The following is a 26,874-nucleotide window of genomic DNA, read 5'->3' as shown; positions in this document are numbered from 1 at the left end:
CTATAGCTGTGGGAAGCTGGTGATTGGCAGCTTAATTACGACAACACACTCGCTCATGAATCATGTTGTGCAGAGTTTTCTGTGAAACATCAAGCCACCCAGATAACGCAGCCTCCCTACAGTCCAGATTTGATGCCCTGTGACTTCTCTCGCTTTTCCCAAAACTAGAATCACCTTTGAAAGGGAAGAGATTTCAGACTGTCACTGAGATTCAAGAAAATACAATGGGGCAGCTAATGGCAACTCGAAGAACTGTGTGAGGTCCCAAGGTGTCTACTATGAAGGGGACTGAGGCATCATTGTCCTATGTACAGTGTTTCTTGTATCTTATATCTTCTCCAATAAATGTCTTTATTTTTCATAGCACATGGCTGGACACTTTCAGGACAGACCTCATATGTCTCTTAAAAGCAGCATAGTTAAATTTTACTGTGTGCCTGGTTTATCAGTCTTTGTCTTTTAATTGAATCATTTAGTCTGTTGATCTTTAACGAAATCTGTTTGGGTTTCAATCTGCCATCTTACTGTTTGGTTTCTCTTTGTTCTACCTGTTCTTGTGTATTTTTCTCTCCTTTCTTGCCTTATTTTCAATTAAATATTTTAAAACTTTCATTTTTCCCCTTTTCTATTGAGTTGTTGTTACACATTCTTTCAGTGGTTACCTGAGAAAGGGTACAACATTCATGTTTGACTTATTAAAATCTAATGCAAATTAGTACTTTTGCCATTTCCTGAACAATAGAAGGACCTCAGAATACTTTAGTTCTGTTTACACCCCTCCCAAACTTATATGCTACTATTTTTATGTATTTTTTAATAACTCCAAGAATATAGATAATAGTGAAAATATTAAGTAAATATTAAGTAAATCCTTAATATTTTTATTTTTAAAATTTAACTGTAATTTAATTATAAGTTTATATAATTTACTTTTATTAATGGTTATATTTAACAACCAGCTCACAGAATTTCTAAGCGTTTAATAATTATCTCTTGTGAGCCAATATGAGTTGGCTCAAATATACCATTGAGCGAGGTCATGTCTTAGAATGATAGCCAAGTATAATAAAGATAATCTATGGAATTATAAACATCTCAGCATCCAAACATGGATATAGGATTCCTAAACCATAAAACAACCACCCTGTTTTATTAAATGCTCCAAAAAGGGGCACATTTGCACTGATGACCTGGATGAAGGAATTGAGAAGTTTGTATTTGCGCAACGGCAAAGTATCCTTATGGTGGAAACACAATATAACAATGTGCTAGTGCATATTTCTTCCAAACACTGTATTCAGTGGTGGTCATATTGCAGCTTGAAATTGGCCACATTGGACTATGTACTTCATGGGAGTGTTGACTATACATCAGGACATGATTTATTGTTTTGTTTTCTAGATCTAAGAAAATGAAGACAATCGCTGATTGAACTAAATAGTGTTTCCTGTTCTGTAGTAGTAGAATGAGAATAGCACAAAAAAACTATGAGAATATTCTTATAATATTCAAAAACAATTATCTAACTCGGCAAAAAAGAGATCACTCTTGGTGTTGATAAGCAAGTGATTTATTGTCTTACTCTTAATGTAAAATAAAATACTAAGCATTTGTTCTGGAAATGCACTCATCAGTCAATTGCAGCTGTAGGTTTTCTAAAGGTACAGGAATTTGGCAAAAATTAATGAATGAATCAGCTATATGGAAGTTATAATAAAGCATAGTGTATATTTTATTTTTATTTGTAGAATTGCACAGTAACACTTTATATCAGGAAAATTTATAATTAACTGCATATAAAGATGTAGATACAGGTATGATATTTTCCTGGGAGAGCTAGTGGTTAAACATTTGCAGGAATTCCACCGACCTCATTCTTCTAAAACTGCAGTTGTATCTGCTGATTTCCTGAAGCATCCTAGGATGCAAGTTAACAGATGTTACTGACTTAAATAAAGCAATTGCTTCTTGATCCTACCAGAGTCTTCCTAGGGCCTGGACTAGTTGTCCCCTTATTGCTTCTGTCAAAGATACCAAGGCCTTAAAGTCCACAATATTTTTACAACTGTTTTTTCATAGTATTAAGTTTCTCTGCTTATCAGTTCAGAATACAAGATAGTTAATTCCTCTGCTTTTGCCTAAAAGGTTTTTGTTACTGTGTCATCATCTTTGAAGCTTTAATTCCCAGAGTTCTTCTGGTAGATTTTGGGTATGAGACCATCTCACAGCTCCCATGTGAGGAGCTCTGTTCCTTCTGATGACCCTTCTGGAAACTGAGAAGGTGTATCTGACGAGGGCTTTACATCAACTGCTACCAACCAGGGTATTGACGATCTCTGTCTTTCCCAAAACCTAGGACTCAGGGTATCTTAACAATAAAAGCTAATATTTTAAATTGAAAGATTATTCTTTTCCAGCCCTAGGAAATCCTCTGTATTATATAATAAAGGCGATCATTCAATGAGTGTTCCTTGTATCAGATGCTGCATTTTGCACTTTGAACTTCCTGATTTAACCTCGTTAGGTAGGTCTCATCATTACCCTCATTTTAGAAACGAGAAACCTGAGGTTTAAAAAGGATAACTTGTTCAAGATTTCAATTGGCCAGACTGGGATTTGAACCCAGGTTCAGATGGCATCATAACTACTGTATTATTCTGTGACTTGTCAACAGGCCTATTCTGTTTCTCTTTTGTTTCTCAAGTATCTCATTAGCCTATGCTTCCCTTCTGATTGTCAGAATTTAGTCAGTATTTCTTCAAATTTAAAGTCTGAGGACAAGTGCCATTTTGTTACTGTGACATGGATGTGTAACTAATTCAAAATGTTTTTTGAGAAAGAAGAAACTTGAACCTTTGAATAGATGCCGCCCATTCTATCACCCATATGAAAATGATCACCAAGTCTGGGCTGCATATCTAGATATTTCTTAAACCTGACCCTCATTTGGCAGCAGCCCCCACTTCTCAGTTGGGTAACTGCTGGAGCCTTCTGGTTGGTTCCACACCTTGGATCTTTATCTCTTCAGGTCAGCCTTGTCATGGCCCAACAATGAATATTTGAAAACATAAAAATGACCATTTCGGTTTCTCGCTTAAATTCTGTTAGTGGCTTTGTTGCCTTTAGGACATGATTCCTCCACTTAGTGGAGGTCCCCAGCCTTCTCTGTCACCTTACCTGCTCCTGCTCCCACTTTCCCATAGGCATCTGGCATTCCGGCCATGGTGAGATCCTTGCAGGTCCCAAACTCTGCCGTACCTTCACATCTGCTTCTTCTATGGGTTGCCCTGCCGAGAATGCTGTTTCCCTGCCTCCCATTTCTTTCCCTCATCTGCACGCCTACCTGCGTTTCAGCTGTGAGTCTAATTAGCCTGGTCTGATTAGATGCTCTTTCTCTCTGTTCCCACAGAGCCCTGCACATGCCTCCTCATACCTCATAGCTGTCCAAATAGTGGGTGGTTGAGGAGCGGATAATCTGTGAGCCCCCTGAGGGCAAGGACTGGAGCCCCATCGTAGAACTTGCTACTTGGGAGGCACTCGGGATATTTCTGTTGAATGAATGAGAGACAAGAGACTTGCCTGTTCAGTCGTCTGTGCTCCACTCTATTATAAACATTTCTATTTCTTTTCTCCTTTGAGGTAGAAGGTTCAGTGTGGAAGAAAATGGATGGTGGTGATAATTACATTATCTAAATCCAGCACAAAGGAAAAATTCAGAAGAGATTAGAGATGCAGCTGGGAAAAAGGGCCAGCTGAAAACTTGGGCCAGTCAGGCCACTTCTTTGTATTGTGGTTTCTGCAAGAATGGGAAGTTGAACACCGTGACTACTAAGGTTCTTTGAGGTCTATGAATACTAATCTTATAGTCACACTTGATAGCCCTTAGTATTATAACTTTTGTTGGTATATATTATGCAAAGATAGAGAACTTACAAAAAGATCTGTAATCTGGTTATTTCCTAGTCACGATAGCTAGTACAAGTCTCTTGTTAAGTATGTAGGATTATAATGTCTCTTGAGTCTCTCTTTTAAAAGCTTATCTATTCTTTCTTCAACTTGTTAAACAAATGACATGTTAACACAAATCAGTAGAATTTTATTTTAAGGTACCCTAACATGTCAAAATATATACATCAAAATGGATGCAATGTGATTCAATGAAGATACTTTGGGAGTCTATTCCCATGAGACTGCCTTCGCTTAAAAATAATTTGGAACTTCTTGTTCAGAATTATCCTCGAAAACTTGTACATTCTTGTTTTTTTGTTTTTTTGTTTTACATTGGTAAATCCGTGTCTTTGTGGGATAGATTTATGAACAAAGTGGATGATTGAACTGTGTTATTGTTTTGTTTATTTATGTATTAATTTACTCTGCTTAAGAAAGTTCATCTAGAGAGAATAAAATAAAAAAGAATTCACTATAGCTCAGTAAAACATTAATCAGTCTTTGGAAGAAAACACTAAAAATCATGGGGTTTTAGAGCCTGAAGGTGATAGGAGATTTGGAATTTTCATATAATACAAAAATCTTTTCTCCGACTCCCTTGTCAGTGCCCTGGGTTGGAGTTTGTGCAGCAAGTCCAGATGTCTGAGTTCATTTAAAGAAGCAAAGTCCCCTCACGTTATCTTTTCATTTATCTTGGACCCCAGGGCCCTCTTTTTTTTTCTTAATAGAAAAAAATAACATAAAGAAGTATTTAAAAATATCCTCTAATTTAACTGGAGTGTTATTTTGGTATATTTTTTTCTAACTTTTTTTTAATTTACTTTTTCTATTTTATTGATTATGCTATTACGGTTGTCCCAATTTTTCGCCCTTTGTCCCCCTATACCCAGAATGCCCCACTCCCTCAGGCAATCCCCACACCATTGTCCATGTCCATGGGTCATGCTTATATATTCTTTGCTACTATATTCCCTATGTTGTACTTTACATCCTTATGACTATTCTGTAACTACCGATTTGTACTTCTTATTCCCTTCACTTCTTATACCATCCTCCCAACTTTCCTCCCATTTGGCAACCATCAAAACATTCTCTGTATCTATAATTCTGTTTCTGTTCTGCTTTTTCATTTTTTTTTAGATTCAATTATTGATAGATATATATTTATTGCCATTTTATTGCTCATATTTTTGATCATCTTCTTCAAAAAGAAGACCCTTTAACATTTCATATAATGCTCATTTGGTAGTGATGAGCTCCTTTAGATTTTTCTTGTCTGGGAGGCTCTTTACCTATCCTTTGATTTTAAATGATAGCTTTGCCGGGTAGAATAATCTTGGTTGTAGGTCCTTGCTTTTCATCACTTAAAATATTTCTTGCCAATTCCTTCTAGCCTGCAAAGTTTCTTTTGAGAAATCAGCTGACAGTCTTATGGGAGCTACCTTGTAGATGATTAACTGCTTTTCTCTTGCTGCTTTTAAGATTCTCTCTTTGTCTTTAACTTTAATTATGTGTCTTGGAGTGGGCCTCTTTGGGTTCATCTTGTTTGGGACTCTCTGCTTCTTGCACTTGTATAGCTATTTCCTTCACCGAGTTAGGGAAGTTTTCTGTCATTATTTTTTCAAATAGGTTTTCAATTCTTGCTGCCTTTCTTCTCCTTCCAACATCCCGATGATATGAATGTTGGTATGCTTGACATCGTCCCAGAGGCTCTTTACACTATCCTCATTTTTTTTGGATTCTTTTTTTCTTTTTGCCATTCTGATTGGGTGTTTTTTGCTTTTTTATATTCCAAATTGCTGATTTATTCTTGGCTATATCCATTCAACTGTTGATTCCCTGTAAATATTAATTCATTTCAGTTAGTGTATCCTTCATTTCTGACTGGTTCTTTTTTATGGTTTCCATGTCCTTTTTTTATTCTGTCGAAGTTCTCTCTGAGTTTTACTTTTACTTGGACCTCTTTTACTTGGTATTGTATTGTACATTATACATTGCCATTCATTAAGTATATTTAAAAAAATGGTTTTTAGTGGTTACATGTTTATTGCATTATATGCATCCATACTGTATTGACCATTTTCCTATTGTCTTCTTAATAGTAGCAAATGTTTGTGTCTATTTGGCTATACCCTCAGTGATCAAGAAATTATAATTAAAACATGTTTGTCAGTTTGATAAGTTAAACTGTTCCTTCACAGTGGAATTTTTAGTATGAAGCAGGAGGTTGAAAATTTTTCATGTATTCTCTGTCTTAAATGTTCTTTTGCCTCAGATTCTGCTTTCTTGGGCCATCCAAACTTTCTATTCATTTGTGTTTTCTAGATACATTTTACCCTTTCTTTTACTTTAGTTTAAGTACTTTAGTACTTGAGTCATTTGGTTTTAGGCTGACTTATAAACAGCATATAATTGGATGTTGAGAATCTCTGTCTTTGTTGAAGACATTGAACCTGTTCACATTTATTATCACATTTGATAAACTCTATAAATTGAAATCACATTCTCTGTGATTTTGTCATATGGATTATTATTTTTGTTTTTTTTCCTAGTGATTTAAAAGGCACACATCTAGTTTTTATTCTGTTGTTAATTTTGTAGTTTTGTAAGTAAAATCGGTTTGTTTCACTCAAATTAGTTCTGAAAGTTCATTCAGAAGGAGGCATTCAAAAGAAGTCACAAGCAGTGGTACATTATTGGAATAAATGTCTCTTCTCATAAGTAGACTATGCTGAAGGACCAAACTCATTTTATTTCAAGTGTGATACTTTTAGGGGGAAAAAATAGAGTTTTACAGTAACGTCAGTTTAATGAGACTTTCTTCACCAATCTGACCCTTTGGTTACTTCAAGACTGATTTAAAATAAAGATACTGGTAACAGTAGAAAAAGTCTTTAACTAAGCCCTCTTTATCTGTTATGTACCCTGCCTTCTTTATCACCTTTCACTGTGTCTTTAATGTAAGAAGTGGAAAGCAACTAGTGAGTGGGCAGGCGAGGGCAGCATATGGCAGAAATAGCTCTGAATTGTTAAAACCTGAATAAGTCACTTTCCTTCTGGGCTTCAGTTTCTACCTCTGGAGAAATTGTAATACTATAGGTGGGAACACAATCTCTTGAGTCCACTCTTCATTTTGACCTACAATAATTAAACAGTTTGTTAAGGACCTATTCGTATAGCGTCACTACCAGCCCTATATAGAATGAGAAGCACAAAGCTTATCTATGTTAAAAAACATAGAAAAAAAGAAAAGAAAAGATCCTAAGCTGATAAAAAATTCTGTATCTTGACCTGTGTGGTGTTTACACTGTGTACAACATGTAAAAATTGATTGGGCTGTACCTTTATGATGAGGGTATTTTAATCACTTTTCATGAGTATTTTATACCACAATAAATAGGAAAACTAAACCAAAAGAAAAGGAAAAAGAAAGAAAAGAACTGCTAAGATGTTTAAGAAGAAAAGAAAAACTAGCAAGGTGTTCAAAGGCTGTGATTATGAAGCAGGATGGTGTAATGGAGAATCCACAGGAAGCAGACAGTGAATAGAAAGTTTTGGGCCATCCAAACTTTCTATTCATTTGTGTTTTCTAGATACATTTTACCCTTTCTTTTACTTTAGTTTAAGTACTTTAAACTAAAGTACTTAAAGTGAAATCTAATGAACAAAATAAACTAACAAAATAGAAACAGACTTATAGGCAGAGAACAGACTAACAGCTGTCAGAGGGAAGGGGGAGGTGCAAGGCTGTGTGAAAAAGAATTTAACAACAACAAAAAAATCTTATAGACACTGACAATGTCAGATATTAACTTTGGAATCTTCTGCACATTATTTAACCTTTTTAGGCTCAGTTTCCTTAATATAAATAAAATTTGTAGTTTCTACTTTATGAGGTAGTCAGAGGTATTGAATGAGTTACAAGGCACATAAAGCACCCAGCATGTAATAGATGATCAATACATATTTTTCCAAAGAGGCAGTAAGAGGGCATTAAACAAGCATATGACAGATTCAAAGAACTAAAGGACTTTACCTCATTCTTTTGAAATCACCTCAAAATAAATAGAACCCAGGAAGCCCAGTGTTAAACTATGAAGAAAAAGCTAGACTAATATTTTTCTAATGATATTACAAATTAGTAATACCTGTTTTGGAGAGCCGCCTGACAATTTATAATAAAAATCACCTAGCTGATTATGGTCTTTAAACTATTAATCCCATTTTTCAGATTATAGCCTGAGGAAATAGCTCAAAACGGAAAAACAAGATTTATGTATTTAAAAATGCTTTGCAATGGCATGGATGGACCTGGAGAACATTATATGAGGTGAAATAAGTCAGATAAAGACAAGTACCCTATGATTTCACTTATATGTGAAATCTAATGAACAAAATAAACTAACAAAATAGAAACAGACTTATAGGCAGAGAACAGACTAACAGCTGTCAGAGGGAAGGGGGAGGTGCAAGGCTGTGTGAAAAAGAATTTAACAACAACAAAAAAATCTTATAGACACTGACAACAGTATGGTGATTACCAGAGGAAAAGAAGAGGGGATAAATATAGTGGAAGGAGACTTGGCTTGGGGTGGTGAATATATCATACAACATATAGAAGATGTATTATAAAATTGTACACCTGAAACCTATATAATTTTATTAACCAGTGTCACCTCAATATATTGAATAAAAAAGAAAAAGTAGTTGACTGGGTCATAATAATGTGTGGAAACAACTAGCTGAAAGATGACTAATTAAACCATTTAGCAATACAAGGGAATATTGCCCCATTTACAATGACACATATGGACTAAATAGATATATGAGCAAAAAACGAGAAAATAGTGTGCTCATAGTGAACAGAACCACATAAAACTATGACTGTGCAATGACAAAGGCTTAAATGAATTTTGTAAGTCTCTGGCTTTATGTGGGAAAGGGGTGAGCGGTATTTTAATTTTTCGTTTATCATCCAGTAGTCCCTCCTTATCCACAGGGAATACTTTAGGCTTCCAGTGGATGCCTAAAACTATGGATAATGCAGAGCCCTATATATGCTATGTTTTTTCCTATACATACATACCTATGAGAAAGTTTATAAATTAGGCACAATAAAAGATTAACAACAATAATGATAAAAATTAAGCAGTTATGACAATATACTGTAATAAAGTTATGTGGATGGCTTCAGGGCCATTATTTAGTAAGATAAGGGTTACTTGAACACAAGCACTGTGATCCCACAGCCATCCACCTGATAACCGAGATGGGTATTACGTGGGTAAAGGAGACGGGGAGCACACACGCCAGATGAGGAATGTTCACGTCCCAGGCGGGATGGAGCCAGGACATTTCGAGGTTTCATTATGCTACTCAGACAGCGTGCAATTTAAATCTCATCAGTTGTTTATTCCTGGAATTTTCCATTTAATATTTTTCAACCAAGGTTGATTGTGGGAAACTGAAACTGAGGAAAGCAAAACCGCAGATAAGGGAGACCTACTGTAGCATAATGATTGCTAAGTCAGTCAATAAAAGCAAAGTGAAAGCAGAAATTGTATGCTCTGAGATAGAACATGGTATCTATGAAAACAGTGTATAAAATACAGAATAAAAATGAAGAGCAGATATATAGGTAGAGTTACAGAAGAATAGGCATTGTATTCCTAGTACATATTTTTAAAAGTTTGCCTCACCAATGCATTTTGAAAGCAGTTATTGTACTTGAGAAATGCATATCCCAGAAATAATTAAGTCAGCTAAACCCCCAAAATATGGAGATATAAATTCATGGGAGAAGTTGTTGTTTTGTAAAACAATTTTATTTTAAAACTAAAAAATTTTTATTTATTGAGTTTATTGGGTGACATTGGTCAATAAAATTATATAGGTTTCAGGCATACAATTCTACAATATATCATCTGTATATTGTATTGTGTGTTCACCACCCAACTCAAGTCTCCTTCCGTCACTACTTATACTCCCTTTACCCTCTTCTATTCCCCACCCCCTTCCCTTCTGGTAATCACCAAACTGTTGTCTGTGTCTGAGGGTTTTTTCGTGTTTTGTTTTTTTTGCCACAGGTGAAGGGAGAAGTTCTTAAAGATATCATGTCCCTTTTGGCTAAACTTTTTTCCCCAGCTGCTTTTTTCCCCTTCTCTTTTGTGACAAAGGAGAAGATTTTATGGAGGCTGAAATGGTTTACAATTGCCTTATTTAGTTGCTCTTATTTTTTACATCTCCCCAAAGGGTCACAAGGTCCATCATTTAAAAAGAGAAAATGATGTGTTTTTAGTGCAAGGAGAGAATAGCCGCTGTAGGGAACTAACAGGAATGGAGTAAATGGAGTCTTGCCCCTATTACCACAACATGCTAAGTGCTTTGGATCCTCTCAGATGTCAGAGGCTTTCCAGGGAAAATGGAATGAGTTGTTGGGCAGTGGGGCGCCTCCTTTTCACCACCTGAAGGTCCAAATTAACTCTTTAGTGTTTTCAAGTGAAAAAGATTGTCAGAGTGCATGGCAGAACATGGCGGGCCTGGTTGAGAAACTTCCTCCTTTGCTTGGCCTTCCTTTAGGCCTGGCCCTTGGGAATAGAGGACCTTAGGGAAGTAATGAAGGAGTTTGCTAAGAGTGGGGGGTATCCAGATGTTTCTGGGAGCGGAGGAAACTTTGTATCTGAAATATATTTGGTGTCATGGAGAATTTTTGATCCAAGTTACAAAATGTAAGGAGTACTCCCCAAAAGCAGACTGGCAGAATCACAGAGTTGGAAGGAGTCTTAGAATTTGATTAGTCCAAACCCTTAATTTTACCAAAGAGAAAACAGACTCAGGGAGAAATGGCTTTCCCAAGTTTACAGGAACAGGCAAAACCAAGTCTGTTGATTTCCAGCCATTTTTGTTCCTGCGCCACCTTGCTGCAGTCCCCCTGCCTTCCCCTGTCACTTCATTAATGGCCTTTTCTGCTGCTGCCATGCAAAACACGAGCCTTCAGACTTCGAGCTGTAGCAGTTTGACATGCAGTTTCTTTAAGCCATCAGAGGTGTGAGTCAGCAAATCATGATCTGTAGCATCGTTTCAGGATCCGGTTTGTCTGGCAGAGGAAGAGAAGTCCAATTTCAAGAGCTCCATCTAGGTTCACACCCCAGGTCCACCCTTGGGATGGTGGATGACATTCAGCAAGTTTTTAGCTTGGAGCTTCAATATTATCGTCTTTAAAATGGAGGTTCGTAATAGTATCCATCTCTTAGGTTCCATAGGTGAGGATTAAATTGGGTAATCACTTAGATTTGGGCCTGGTTTACAGTAAGTCCTCAGTAAATGCTAGCTATTATTATTACTACTCTGAGGGTAGTTAGAACTATTTCTGTCAAAAATCTTAAGGAAATAAGAAAATAATTTTTAAGGGAGAGATGAGTGTTCAGAAAGACCTCCTGAACTTTTCACAGTCAGAATTTTCTCTTGTGTCTATTGTAGCTTTTTCCCCCCTGTAGTTTTATATCCAATAGCTATCTTAATTGCTCCCAAATTTTAACTGTTACTTATTTTTAAATTTTTTCCTCAATTTTAGTCTCTCAATTTTTCTTATAGCTTTATTGAGGTATAGTCAATATACAGTAAACTCAGTATACAGTTTGATTAGTTTTGATATACACATGAACCCATCACCAAAGTCAAACTAGTGAACATATATACCACCAGGAAAGTTTTCACACGCCCTTTGGTAATCTCACCATCCTACCCCTTCTGGGCCCCCGGCCCTTCCCAACTCTCCACCCCCAATCCTAGGCAAAACTGATCTGCTAGAATGTATATAAGTGGAATCATACAGCATGTTTTCTATTTGCCTGATTTCTTTCATTCAGGATAATTATTGTCCATGTTGATATGTGTATAAATAGTTCATTTCTTTTTATTGCTGAGTACTCCAATAATATTTTCTTTGTTCACTCCTTACCCGTCTTGCTTAAGTGGCCATGGTTTGGAGTGAAAATAAATTTTAAATATTTAAACATATTTATATATAAATTTAAAAATACTTATTGATTAAATAGCTATGTTTTCTATTATCTCCCTGCCCCATTTCATTGTTAGTCAGTGTCCATAGTAAATACAGCAATTGTAGGTTCACTGAGAATGGCACCTATTTACGTTCCGTGTGCATATTTTTAAAATAGTGTCTATAAGCAATATTATTATTTATTTATTTGAGTGTCAAAGTTAAAATTACTCCTTTCTCGTTGGCTCTCAATATTAAAGAAAGCATCCTTCCATTGGCCTAACCCAATGAATTTACTTAATAAATTCAATCCTATAAATATTTATACATAGCTTTTATTTTCATGGTGAAATATTTATTCTGTTAATGTTACAGTCTTTTTTATTGAAAATGTAGACAGTGTGTTCTCGATTCCCTTGCGGCTGGAGCATAACATGAAATAAACTAAAAAAATTGATGCAGCAAAAGTAATACATTTGCAAGATAATGAGAGATCATTTGGGAGACAAGTCCATTTTTGTAATGACTTGTGCCAACATCATAGTATCTCTCAACTATTGACATTCCTGCATCTGGGAAGGAAGAAGATAAAAATTTCCATTCAAAATGCCCGTTCAAGTTTGGTGAAAGATTTAATTTCTTCATCTATCACAGTGTCACCAGCCCTATGAATACTATAGATCAAGCCTCAGTGCCAGAAGTGCAGAGGCTTGGCAGTATAGGAGGGTAGCATCTAGCCAGAGGGAATCATAAAGAAGCCAGAGAAAACAAACGTTACCCATTCTGCATCTCAAACTTGTGTCCCGGGCAGTTGTCCTGAGTGCACTTTGCCTGAGAAGCCTGGGGATACAGGAATTGAAAAACTGAGCCTGCAATGGAGATGTATATATTGACCTTAGAGATGCTACAAGGATTCTAGTAGCAGATTTTTATGGAGAACAATAAAAACTAAGTGCAGTTTTTGTACTAGAAAGTAACTTGGAGATTATTTGTTGTACACTTTTATGTTGCAGGTGACTTCCCCAAGGTCAAACAATAACTCACTGCCAGAACTGGGACTAGACCTGGTATTTACACACACTAGTGCCCTCTACACATTGTTCTTTCTGTTCTGTTGAGGCTGGTCTCCTGGTGTGTAGGATTTTGGAATATATGATTTGTTCTGGTTGAGCTGCCCTATGTCAAGGTCCCTGTTGCCTGGGACATTGTATCCTTGAGCTATTCTTCTTGAGCATTGTGTCTTCTTTGGGAGTGAGCTTACTTTGCTGAATGGAGAGTTGTGCTTGCTTGATTCTACCAGCCAGCTATGTGTCAGAAAGGCCAGGACAAGATGTAATAATTGCTTAATGGATAAACTCATGGTTTTGATTGTTAAATGACCTACTGTGAAGTAGTCTGGTAAAATCTTTCTATTCAGGAAAGCCATAATTTTAATTCCATAAGACCTTGTCCTGTCTTAAGCTCCCCTTCTCTCATCTTATCATCTAGGTCTAATGCTGTCTTGCATCTTCCTCATTTCTCCATGCAGCTTGTTCCCATCTGTTACATATTTTGCTTTTATACAGGGATTCTCAGTGGGGGTGGGGAGGCAACAAATAAAGAGCATCCTTTTTCACTGATTTAGTCCAACCCCTTTACTTTTCAGATCTGGGAATAGAGACTCAGAAATCCTAGATTTGTCTAAAGTCTTGTAGTAAAGTATTTAAGATGATGTCTTAGTCAACTCAGGCTGCTATAACAAAACAGGGTGGCTTTGGTAAGCTATGGGTGGCTTATCAACAGCACAAATTTATTTTTCATAGTTCTGGAGACTGGGAGTCTAAGATCATGGTGTCAGCATGGTTAGGTTGTGGTCAGAGTCCTCTTTTGGGTTGTGGACAGCTGACATCTCTCTGTATCCTCACATGGTGAAAAAAGAACTAGCTAGCCCCCTGGCCTGTTCTTATAAGGGCACTAATCCCACTCATGGGGGCTCCACCTTCATGACCTAACTAAATCCCAAAGACTTTCCCCCCAAATATCATCACATTGGGTCTAGAATTTCAGCATATGAATTTTGAGATGACATGGTCAGTCCACAACAGATGAAAACCCAATCCCTCGTTCTGCACAGGATTAAGTGTAGCAGATCTCCTGAAATACTGTTCATGCCTCATTAGCATCTGTGATGGTACCTAACATGTGTTGAGCAGCTGCAATATCTAGCAGGGGCAGGGCTGGCCCAGAAGAATTTATTGGGAGAGAGTGTCTCATAAAATGAGCAATTGCATGTGAGTATAACTGTGATGCTGCAGTCTGTGTCCTGGAAAATAGTTCTCTTTTGTGAAGGTCCATCAACCGCCTGTCTGTATCGTAGCTGGTTTAATCGAAAGATTGGGTTATTGGTCTCACAACCAATGGCAAACAGAGCAATACAGTTTCTTTCTCAGAGGTTGGCTATTACTCTGGTCCTCTCCAATCCAAAATAGACTATCTTTCTTTATGCTCTAACAGCACATTACTGTGTCTCTATTTAGCATGTGAATCATTTCATTCTTCATGTTAGTGGTTCCCATGTTGATACTGTGAAGAAGGTTCAAAAAAGAAACTCACAGGTACCCCATTGCCTAGCTTGGGAGGTGCTTGATAAATTTTTGGAGTATAAGGAAAATATTATTTGATGCACTTGAAGGTGATAAATAAACCCATACATTTAAAAAGAGACTCCAAATAATTTAGTAAGATAATTTTGTTCATAGTCTTGGTAGTTCTGCTAATGGTATCTGAGATTATCCCCATTTATCAGAGTGAAAAAATTGAAGTGAAGGAGGTAATAGTAACCTGCACTGCGAGAGTTGGGAATAAGAAAGAGCTGTCTCCTCAGTTAGTCTGCTTCTGTGCACAGGAGACCAGAACACAGGGATTCTGTTTTTCATTTCACTGAATAACAGAAAACAACATTTTGGGGGAAGAACTCATGCCTTTTAAAGTCAGTGGTGCCTTAAAACCTACTACTTTCAGTAAAATTATTTAATGTGGAAAGAAAGTGGTCAAGAAAGTAGTAACATGCGATTTGTAACGTGTAGCATCTGAGGGCACCTTCTCTTCTGAAACATATTCTTGAGAAAGGTAATTTTAGAAGTTGACCGCACAGTGCTGGACGCTCTGTGAGCTGTCTTTCAGTACCATAACATAGAGGACTCCATTGATTTACACAAATGAAAAACATTACCATAACATAGAGCAGGGGTCCCTAACACCCTGGGCCACAGACAGGACCCGTAAGGGACCGCACAGCAGAAGGTGAGTGGTGAGTGAAGCTTCATCTGTATTTACAGCTGTTCTGATCACTCGCATCACTGCCTGAACTCCATCTCCTGTCAGACTAGCATAGGTTCTTCTAGGAGAATCATCCCTCCCTTTCCAACCCTGGTCCGTGGAAAAATTGCCTTCCACAAAATTGGTCCCTTGTGCCAGAAAGGTTGGGGACTGCTGGCCTATAGGACTCCATTGATTTTACAAATAAAAAAAAATTATCGTTATTTTAAAACCTACATTATTATCCACATATGCACAAAGAAAACCTCACTAGACAGCTTTAGTTGGCAGACACATGTGTAGTCTCTTGGGATTTTTCATTTGTTATTCAGGAATCAGTGTATCTGACATTTAGTTTAGGTGAAATAAAGATTTAAAGACTCACATTTGCAAAGGTGAGGGAGCCTTGGAACTTACAAGGCACACAGATGGCTATTGTCACACAATTGGACCAATAGTGTTTTTGAAGTTCTTTGGAAATGAAAACACTGGAACTTTCCCTTATTAATTGTACAATGAATAGAATCTGTTCTTAGATTGTTAAAACACTCTTGATCTCAGTGTCCCCATTTTCAACTGCTCTTTTCAGTAGTTGATTTTTGGTAGTCTTCTTTTAGCATGATGAAAAGCCGACTTATTTATGCAGTCCTGCTAATTGATGTATGTCAAACTCTGTTACCGTGGGGTGGAGAGGGGCGGATTTCCTGGCTTTCAGAACCCCAAATGGGACATTTCCAAAAGCCATGTATGTGGTGTTTCCATGGACATTCTCCCAGCCACTCTCATGCAAATCTTGCTTTCTCTTGTCCACTTGTTACCACAACTAAAACTCAAGAAGCCACCACAGAAACTCCTGTGTAATCCTCACTCTCTGTGCCAAGCTGTCGGGAACACGCCGGGCATCAGATGACAGGAAAGGGGACTTCAGACCTGGATACAATATTCAGACTGAGGGAATGTTATTGAGAACTATTTTCTGATTTGGAAAAAGCAAGGTACTATATCTACTCGGTGTACCTGCAGTTGCTTTCCTGGATTTAGCTTTCATTTTTAGCACATTCCTATTGTTTGTTTCTTTGATACTCAGGAAGACTTGTCCAAGAGTGTGCTTTTGTCACTGTGATTTCTTATGAAGGGTGAGGGATTCAGGAGAGTGGGAAGGGCCTGAGTTTCCATGGCCCCGGCGGCAGTGTTTAGAAGCTGGCGGCATATCTGCCAGGCTACCACTTTAGCTAGCACCCGCTTCTGTTAGAGAAGCACACATGAGAGCTAGTACTTGCAGTAAGGCAATGTTGCATAATAGAAAAAGTAAAGGCTTTCTTTTTCTTTTTAGAGCTTTAGTTTTGAAGACAGATAAATCCCGGCTTTACTGTACTCTAGTTGGGAAGGTTTCCTAACACCTTTCAGCCTCATTTCCCCCATTTGTAAAATGGGAATATTAATGCATATATCCACAGCATTGTTGTGGGGGTCTAATGAATTCATATGTAATGCAGCTCAGTGTGTGGAACATTACAGACGTGCAGCTGGGGTTCCTTCCCTTTCTCCTTATGGGAGATGTGTGCAGTTGAACACACCACTTCTCCTTTGCATACCCGTGGTTCACCTTCAGTAATTCTTCATGATGCTAATTCCCCTTCCACAGTGATCGCTAAGGGAGTCTCGTCAGTGGTTCTTTCTGGCTCTTTCCTTCTCCCTTACTAGCTTGAGATAACTACCTTCTTGGCGAACATGATGTGTATAACTGCTAAGGAGACAATGTACCTCCCCGAGTCAAAAGTCAGGATTTTAATAAGTTCTTATTAGGAAAGAGGAAGGAGCTGAGCCCTCCTGTGACTCTTAACCTGTAGTTTGGCAGTCCGAGGACCAGGCTCTCAGAGGCTGGACGAGTATGTGTAGATGAAAACGCTGAATATTTCCCTTCAGGTTGCTGGAGTGAGAAGAACAAATTAGATTATTAATGATCATATGGAGGTATGAGCTGACAGTCTACTTAGCTTCATTATTAAAACAAGAGTGATTTTGAATAATGGGGATTTTTTCCCTTTTTATTTAGTTGGCAAAGAAAATTTATTAAGGATATCAATAAAGGCCACGCTGGTGATCTCGCCTCCCAAGCTACCCACTGCATGCTAAAAGACAGAGAAGAAAATTTAAGAGAATAAGAATATGAGATGAAAAGCCAAATTATAAACTCATTTCAACTCTTGGCCTGCAGGCTCTGGGGTAATATTCTTTGCTGTCAAGGATGGAAAACAACTCAGATTCAAGTCCAAGTGATTATTCCACTTTGGCATTGCTTCCTTTCTGCCAACTGCAATTCCATTCAGACATAGATTAATTAGGCAGGCAGAGGCGGAAGTGCGGGATGTGAGAGCGGAGCCAAAAGGGGCAGGGCTGCAACCTGCAGAGGGCACTGCCATGGAGCCCGCAGAGGCGCCTGGGCCAGCCCACTGTCCCATAAGACCCACGGTATGCTGGTGACAGTGCGTGTATACAGATGGACTCGAAACTTCCATAGTGATGCACTTCTCTCTTCTGCTGACTTTGTTCATGCCGGCGCCTCAGAGAAAACCTGCCAACTGAGGTGAAGGGAGACTCGAACACGCGGCCGATCAGCCTTAGTCCCCGGGAGGCTGTCCCGTGGAGAGAGGGGCTGGTGGATGCAGATGTGGATGCAGATGTGAATGGGTTCAAACTTTCCTTTGGCCTTGTGTCCCCACCATTCAGCACCTTTTTAATTCTTGCATGTAAAACGGGAATAATAGTACCTTTTACTTTTTGCCGTTACTTGAAATGTAAAGATGAGATGAAATCATGAAAACTCGGGAAAGATGAGTCTGCGTTAATTAATTGAAGATAGCATTATTAACACTTATTATCTAACAGGAGGGCTTAGTCCCTTTCCAGGATATTTTCCTGGCTTTTGTTTCCAGAGTGTTTTGCTTGTTATCTCTTCTCCATCTGCTTTTATCTTCCTTGACACCCAAGCGTCCTCCAGTGGAATTCCTTCAAGGCAGGGATGGTGTGGGGGCGCTTGGCTGAAGCTGCCTCGCTCTGCTGGGAAGACAGCGAGGGCGACCGCAGCCGAGGGCAGGCGGCGCTGGGGCCGCTGTCCCGCGGGGGCCAAGTGCGCGCCCACCCTGCCGGCAGCTCGAGCTCCTCGCTGCAGCCGCGTGGGCAGCAGCGGCGGCGCTGCCGGCTGCGCTACCGGCGGGGCGGCGCTGAGCTGCGGGCGGTCCCGGGGACCTGGGCTTTCCTGCCATCTTCCGACTCTACGGAACGTGTGAACCCTTTCCTTCCTTCGGGGAAAATTACCAGGAGGATTTATTGTTGTCGTTGTTGTTATTATTATTTTAACATTTCATTCCATCTAACCATTAAAAAAAAAAAAGTGGCGGCGCTGAGCACGGTCCTTTCACAGGGGGGCAGCACTTCGACTCCCGGCCGCCCAGTGGCCTCGGTGCTGCTCCGGCCCCGAGGCCGAGAGCAGCGGGAGTTAGGACGCAGCGCGTGGGCAGCAGGCACGTTTCTTTTCTTGTGAGGTTTGGTTTTTTGGGGTTTTTTGTTTCTTTTTCAAGTAAATATGACTCCGCTTTGCTTTTATACACACTTTTTCGTGGCTTTCACCATTTATTAAACCTTTATGTGAGTTTTTGTTTTTAAACAAATGTTTTGTGTTTTACCAGTTAAAATAGGGAGGAGGAAATACTCTGCTTTTTGGGGCTATACTTTGGATGAATTATATTCTATATCCTAAATGATTTAAAATTTTACCAGTTTGTAATATCACCGATTTAAGACATGGAAATATGCAGAAGATTAATAGAAGGAAATTAACTTTATGTATGTATGTATGTATTTTGTATTTTAGAATCCTTTCCATTTCAAGGAGAGAAGCCAAGGTATTTTTACGCAGTAGAGGAATGATGTAGTTCCATCCATAACCTTCTTTTCTTATGCTTCCAGGTAAGTGAGTCTGTTAGTCATAAATTACTTAAGAAACAAATATTTGTGTGGTTTGACTTGAACTCAGTATTCTGGCTGTGTTTGAAATATGTTAATTTCATTTCACTTTTGATAGTTTGATTAATAGAAAATTATTATTTTAAGATGTGAATACTTTTTCAAAGTAATACAGTTACTTGGCTGCTTTGCATCCTTTATTCATTTTGTAAAGCCTATAATCTACATTTGGCTTTACCAACTTCTTCAGAATTTGTCTCTTTCCAAAGTGGCAAATGACTTAAACCGATAATGTAGTTAGAAGAGTCACATGATTCTTTATAAAAACCATTTGCTTGAAAAGGAAAATTTGTTCTCCTTTTGGAAGTTGTGAAGAATATTAAGCTTTCTCAAATATTTAGCCCATAATCAGATGGCCACCATGATTTTGACCATGCTGCAAAATAATTATTCAAATAAAGTGACTTAGGAAATTGAAGAACGGTCTTCTTTTCTAACTTCTAACATCTTAGGGGTATACTTTCTGGAAGTCTTAGAGAACCCTAATGGGTTATATGGTTGATTTTAGTCTGGGGACAAATGTAAATCTCTGGAAGGTTCTTTTAGTTCTGCTCTTGTAACCAGTAATTTTGTGTTTTTCTGCAATAAGACATTTTATTACATCTGGCAAGACTAAACTTTAAAAAAAAAACAACACGAGAACCTTAGGGACATCATTAATGTTGAAATTCAACAGTATGAAATGGGAAGTTATATGTATGGTTCCTATTTTCAGAAGAGCAAACCTATTTTAGTTTTCTTTGAAAATTATAGATATCTTAATGAAAATAGGTAAGCTGTACTCACATATACATATCATCAGGAAAACTCCCTTCGCCCTTCCTCGTCATTTAACAAATTTCTATAGGTCTTTCGTTCATGATTTTGTATTTTTTGTTTTTACTTTGTTACACTGGTTAAGATTAAAGAATGGAAATGAAAACATTTGATTTTGTGTTAATGAATTGCTTTGTGCTAAAACAATAGAGTGTGAGGAGTTTAAAGGGATCGTGTCTGAGTTACTAATAATAGAAAAATAAAAACAACATTGGCCAAAAGTTAATAATACAAATAAAAATAACCAAAGAATAATTTTTCACAATTTTTTTTCAAGTGGCTAAGAGGCCTGAGTGAGTCAGGGCCAACTTGAGAGACATATGGAATTGTTCTAAACTTAGTTCATGTGATGTTTAATGTTTCTGTGAATGACTTGGATGATGTAGAAGAGAATAATGTCATTAAAACCTGATGTAGACCATAATTATTAAAACCTTGAGATCACCATAGGAAAGAGCCAAAGTAAACTTTACAAAATATAGAAGCAATCAAAAGCTGATTGAGGTCTACTTGGGCCAATGCAAAGTGGTAGGGTGTTTATGCTCTAATATGAAGCAATTAGAGTGGAAGACAGGGAATGTTGGGGGCGGGAGTGGTGCGAAAGAGCAGAGCCGGACCTCCAGAGGTGGGTCATAATGGCAGTCACAGTGCTGGGGCAGGATCCCTTGGCAGAGACTCAGGGGGTTCCCAGGGAACCGAGTCTCCCACTGCGCAGTATTAGCATGGGAAAGTCAGTTTTCCAGGAATTACTCCTCCTTGTCTGAGTCCTTTATAGACTCAGAGTGTGGACGTTCAGCAGTGGGCCTTTACCAAACCTGAAGGAAACAAATGACAAATTGTGAAAGAGTGACAGGTTTGTTTCTCCCTCAAGCAGGCAGAAAATCCATACCAGGGCATGGTGGTCATCGAATGCAAGCAAGGAGAGGTTTGATTGTTTGATTCAAATATTTATTTATTTGTTTATTTTTATTTTTTTAAAGATTTTATTTATTTTTTTAGAGAGAGGGGAAGGAAGGGAGAAAGAGAGAGAGAGAGAAGCATCAATTAGTTGCCTCTTGCGCCCCCAACTGGGGACTTGGCCTGCAACCCAGGCATGTGCCCTGACAGGGAGTTGAACTGGCAACCTTTTGGTTCACAGGCCAGCAACCAGTCCGCTGAGCCACACCAGCCAGGGATGATTCAAATATTTAATAGCATTAACCCATAACAGGGTTGCAATACGGATATCCTGGTGTCCTACACGTCCTACACAGAGCCGGTTCCCCCACAGTTTCTTCTCAGTGAATTGTTGTTCACCATGTTTTTACCCTACCCTGTGCCGTGTTGGTGTATTTCCTGTCTCTCCCTATCCTGAAATGTATTCCCATTTCCACACATCCTTCATTCCTTTTCTTCCGTCAGGGTTCAGGTGTGCTGCTGTCTTGCAACCTGTGCTCCTGGTCACACTCCCTTGGGTCTCCCATCATCCCCCCTCCCTCCCATCTGTTCCTCTCCCCCCCACCCCCACTGTGACTGCTGGTAGCTGTGTTGGTCTCCGCACTCTTTTTTCTACCTGGAGCACTTCCTTCCTTCCCACCTCAGCCCAAGGAACTTCTATTCATCCTTCAGCAGCCATATGGAAGCATTCCTGTACAGGCATCTCCAACCCTTAGAAACAGCTCCTGGCGCCGATGAGGCCCTGAAGAAAAGAATGAATGAGTGAGCGAGCGAGTGGAAAAATGAATAAGGGGATGTCCAGGACCGGAAGTTGCCTCCTCTTATTCCCTTCCATGTTCTTCCACACTGGCATGTGTCATTGCATTATCACTACTGTTCGTGTGATGGTCTCCTGGTCTCATACCTGAGCAGGGCGCAGATCTCGCTTCTCATTTTCGTGGTCTAGTTAGTTCCTTGTGTAGTTTCTGGGGAATAGAAACTCTGTTTGTAGACAATAATATTGTAGGTGTTGCAGTCCCATGAGCCCCTGAGATGAGACTACTAGATAACGTAAAACAGTAGATGATTCAGTCTCTTTTTTTTTAAAGTTTGGAATGAAGCATGTATTAAAAGTAAATGCTAATATAACACTACAATGTAGTAACTTGGCAAGTTGCTTATATTTGAAAAAGCAGAGACTTGAGTAGATCACTTTGTATTTTCTGAAGTGGACTTCTTTTAGACATGTTTAGGCTTTAAAAATATTTCCACATAATGGAATGAGGTGTGACATAGGGTCAGTAATCTTTTAATGATTCTCAGCTTTCACTGCTTCAACTTTAATGTATACTCCTGAGCTGTGAGTTGTTTTCAGCACTTGAGGCGACTCCAGCCAAGGGCCAGGAGACTCACACTGGCGCCAGAGTGGGCATCCAGTGACGCCTGACCTCCAGTGGGTTTTCATCTCTTCCGGTTGATTGACACTTCATTAGGCCTTGTTTTTGTGTCTTTTTTGTTCTGTTTGGGGGCTCTGCTTATTGGGATTCCCTTTTCATCAAGTTAGCGTCTTGCGTCTGAGACTGTGCGTCACCCTCTCACGTCCACATTTGTTCTGCTGTCCCCTCTCTGCAGAGCCTTCTCCTTCCTCTGTGCCCTCCTGACTCTTCCTTCTCTAGGACTCAACTCTGGAAAGCCTTTCCAGAGCCCTGCCCAAGAGTGAGGCTGGGCCCTGTACCCCTCTCCCACCCTATTTTACCCATTATTTACAGTTGTTTCCCAAAGGCCAGATGGATGCCCTTTGGTTATCATTGCCCTCAAAGGAGGCACTGTCTCTGCATTTTCAGCATCTAGCATATGTTTGTTCCTATTCATATTGAAAAACAAATGTTTGAATGAATTTCTGGTATCTGAAAACCCTCATCAGAACCTAGCAATGTCAGTATTTTTACTTGCTGAGTGCTTCACAGAGTACTTATCTTTCCTTTACCGTCTTTCTTTTCAACATTTGTTTTTCTGTGCTACCGTGGAGGGGAGGGAGTTGAACCCCAGTGGTCTGACTCCAGTACTGTTGCCTGCTCATTTAAATTGTTTAAAAAGTAAGTCAAAGAAGGTTGGAAGCAAGCCAAGTGTCCATTGATAGATGAATGGATAAACAAAATGTGGTATGTGAATGCATTGCAATAGTATTCCACTTTATACAGGAATGAAATTCTGACACATGCTACCACATAAGAGGAATCTTGACATTATGCTAAGTGAAATAAGCCAGTCACAAAAAAACAAAATACTTTATGATTTCTCTTATATGAGATAGTAGTCATATTCATGAAGACAGAGTAGAAAGGCAGTTGCCAGGGGCTTAGGGGAGGATGGAATATTATTTCGTTGGTAGATAATTGCTATTTTGCAAGATGAAAAAGTTCTGGAGATTGGATGCACAACAATGTGAATGCACTAAACATCACTGAACTGTATATTTAAAAATTGTTAAGATGATAAATTTTATGTTACATTTTACCATAGATAAAAATAACAAGTAAGACAAAGACCTTGCTTTAAAACATATAGTTAGTCCTTTTGATAACTTATGCTCATTGAGGCCAATTCAACACCAACAGGAACCCCCAGTTTGGGGTGTGGTGAAGAAGGAAACTTTATTCAGTGCAGAACAGTTCAATTCTGTGACACAGCAGGGCTGTGAAAACTACACAACTGTGAGGCAGCCCCGGGGCCAGGCCTCCTTCCAGCTGGATAGCTCTGCTCTGCTCCTCAGGGGTCTGCTCTGCCCCTTGCCTGTCTGCTTTGCACTGTGCTGGTCTGCTCTGCTCTTCTCTAATGAGACATCTTTGGTGTTTCAGCTCAGCCAGGAAGACTTAGTCTTTAGTCTTTGGTGGAAAGACAAAGCGTGATCTCAGAGCCAGAGGGAAGCTGACTTCTGTGGACAGAAGTCCCTGCACCTGGTGCCTGATTGGTCTGTCCTCATGCAAATAAGGACACCAAATCCCAACAGTTTGATTGGTACAAAAGACACTTGTCATGGTTGGTAGAAATAGAGCCGCTCTGGTTGGTTACAGCTGTGCAGCTTCCATTAGATGGGAAAACCCTCAGTTTTATTGGTTGAAATAGGATTCCAGGAGCTCCTTTATAAGGGCTGGCTCAGGCGGCAGAAATCCAGGGCAGGCAGGCAGGTCAGTGCAGGCCTCTCTGAGGCTTCCCGTTGCATGAGAAGCCCCTGTGTGGAAATGGCTGCTAGGTTCTCTCTCTCTCTCTCTTTTACTTTGAGCTTAGTTAGCCACCAGGAGTCCTCCTCCTTAGTAGGTGTCTTCTTTGTCAGTGTTCACACTTTTTTTGGGTAGATTTTAATGTTTTATTTTTTATGCTATTCCAGTTGTTCCAGTTGTTCCACCCTCGCCCCACCCACCACCCAGTCTGCCCCCGGCTTCCATAGTCAGTCCCCACACTTGTCTATGTCCATGGGTTCTTATATTTTCTTTGACTAATCCCTTTACCTTCCTTCAGCCAGTCCCCACCCCCTCCTTTCCCTCTTATAGCTGTCAGTCTATTCTATGGTTCTATGCCTCTGGTTCTATTTTGCCCATTAATTTACTTTGTTCATTAGATTCCTCATAAGTCAGATCATATGGTATTTGTCTTTCACTGATGGGCATATTTCACTTAGCGTAATAGTCCCCAGTTCCATCCATGCTGTTACAAAAGGTAGGAATTCCATTTTTTCCTTCTGTGTAGTATTCCATTGTGTAAATGTACCACAGTTTTTTGATCCACTCATTTACTGATGGCCACTTAGACTGTTTCCAAATCTTGGCAATTGTAAATAGTGCTGCTATGAACATAGAGGTACATAAATTTTTTTGAAGGGTTGGTGTTTCAGTATTCTTAGGGTATATTCCCAGCAGTGGAATCACTGGGTCAAAGGGCAGTTCCATTTTTATTTTCTTGAAGAAATTCCATACTGTTTTCCACAGTGGCTGCATCAGTCTGCATTTCCACCAACAGTGCATTAGGGTTCCTTTTCTTCCACATCTTTGCCAACACTTATTATTTGTTGATTTATTAATGTTAGCTGTTTTGGTAGGTGTGAGGTGATACCTCATTGTGGTTTTAATTTGCATCTTTCTGGTGGCTAGTGATATTGGGCATCTTTTCATATATCTTAGGGCCATCTGTATGTCCTCCTTGGAGAAGTGTCTATTCAGGTCCTTTGCCCATTTTTTAAATTGGATTGTTTGTCTTCCTGGTGTTGAGTCAGATGAGTTTTTTATATATTTTAGAGATTAAACCCTTGTCCGATGTATTGTTGGCAAATATATTCTCCCATACAGTCATTTCCCTTTTCGTCGTGATGATGCTTTCTTTAGCTGTGCATAATCTTTTAAATTTGATGTTAGTCCCATTTGTTTATTTTTTCCTTTATTTCCCTTGCCCTAGGAGGTACATCAGCAAAAATAATGCTATATGAGATAGCTGAAATTTTATTGCCTCTGTTTTCCACTAGGATTTTTATGGTGTCATGATTTATATTTAAGTCTTTTATCCATTTTGAGTTTATTCTGGTGTTTGGTGTAAGTTGGTGGCCTAGTTTCATTTTTTTAAGTATATTTTATTGATTATGTTATTACAGTTGTCCCAATTTTTTCCCTTTTTCCCTTCTGCGTAGGACCCCACTTCCCTCCAACAATGTCCCTTCTTTAGTTCATGTCCATGGATCATCCATATAAGTTCTTTGGCCTCTCCATTTCCTATACTTTTCTTAACATTCCCTCTGTCTATTTTGTACCTACCAATTATGCTTCTTAATTCCCATACCTTTTCTCCATTCTCCCCCTTCCCTGTCCCCATGATGAACCTCCAAATGATCCCCATATTTATGATTCTGTTCCTGTTCTAGTTGTTTGCTTAGTTTGTTTTTGTTTTTTAGATTTTTTAGATTTAGTTGTTGATAGTTGTAAGTTTGTTGTTAAATACTGTTCATAGTTTGTAAAATACTGTTCATAGCTTGATCTTCTTTTTCTTAAGTAAGTCCCTTTAACATTTCATATAATAAGGTGATGATGAACTATAGCTTTACCTTGTAGATCCCTGCTTTTCATCACTTTGAATACCTCTTGCCAGTCCCTTCTTGCCTGCAAAGTTTCTTTTTGAGAAATCAGCTGATAGTCTTGTGGGAGCTCCTTTGTAGGTAACTCTCTGCCTTTCTCTTGCTTCTCTTTATCTTTAACATTTGGAATTTTAATTATGATGTGTTTTGATGTGGTCCTCTTTGGGTCCAACTTATTTGGGACTCTCTGTTTTTCCTAGACTTGTATGTCTATTTCCTTTGCCAAATTAGGGAAGTTTTCTTTCATTATTTTTTCAAATAAGTATTCAATGTCTTGCTTTTCCTCTTCTTCTGGCATCCCTATGATTCAGATGTTGGCATTTTTGGGATTCTCCCAGAGTCATCTTATTCTCTCCTCATTTTTTTTTTTGAATCCTTGTTTTGTCATTCTTTTCTGGTTGAATGCTTTTCTTCCTTATGTTCCAAATTGTTGATTTGAACCCCAGCTTTTTTCCCTGCACTGTTGGTTCCCTGTGAGTATTTCTTTATTTCACTTAGTATAGCCTTTATGTCTTCCCTATGCTTTTGCTGTATTCAGTGAGTTCTCTGAGCATCGTTATCATCAGTGTTTTGAACTCTGCATCTGATAGGTTGGCCATCTCCATTTTACTTGGTTCTTTTTATTGGATTTTGTTCTGTTCTTTCACTTGGGTTGTATTTCTTTGTATCCTCAATTTGGCAGCCTGTGTTTGTTCCTGTGTATTAGGTAGAGCTGCTTTGATTCCCTGTCTTGGCGCACCTGTTAATTTGT

At 38.8% G+C, this 26,874-nt stretch overlaps 1 protein-coding gene across 3 annotated transcripts in view; it reads left to right on the top strand.

Annotated features, from left to right (window-relative positions):
* The window catches only part of CSGALNACT1 (chondroitin sulfate N-acetylgalactosaminyltransferase 1), a 299,337-nt gene that overhangs the window by 119,071 nt on the left and 153,392 nt on the right, over nt 1-26,874 (top strand). For all 3 annotated transcript variants that reach the window (XM_054565921.1, XM_054565923.1, XM_054565922.1), the window contains exon 2: nt 19,122-19,216. The gene's annotated coding sequence lies outside the window, so the exon portion shown is untranslated. The remainder of the gene's footprint in view (nt 1-19,121; nt 19,217-26,874) is intronic.

Source organism: Pteronotus mesoamericanus, unplaced genomic scaffold, assembly GCF_021234165.1.
Source record: "Pteronotus mesoamericanus isolate MK-2021 breed Mesoamerican mustached bat unplaced genomic scaffold, CSHL_Meso_final contig_169, whole genome shotgun sequence".
Lineage (NCBI taxonomy): Eukaryota > Metazoa > Chordata > Mammalia > Chiroptera > Mormoopidae > Pteronotus > Pteronotus mesoamericanus.
Note: the sequence above shows the minus strand (reverse complement) of the source record. Positions and strands in the feature narration are given on the sequence as shown.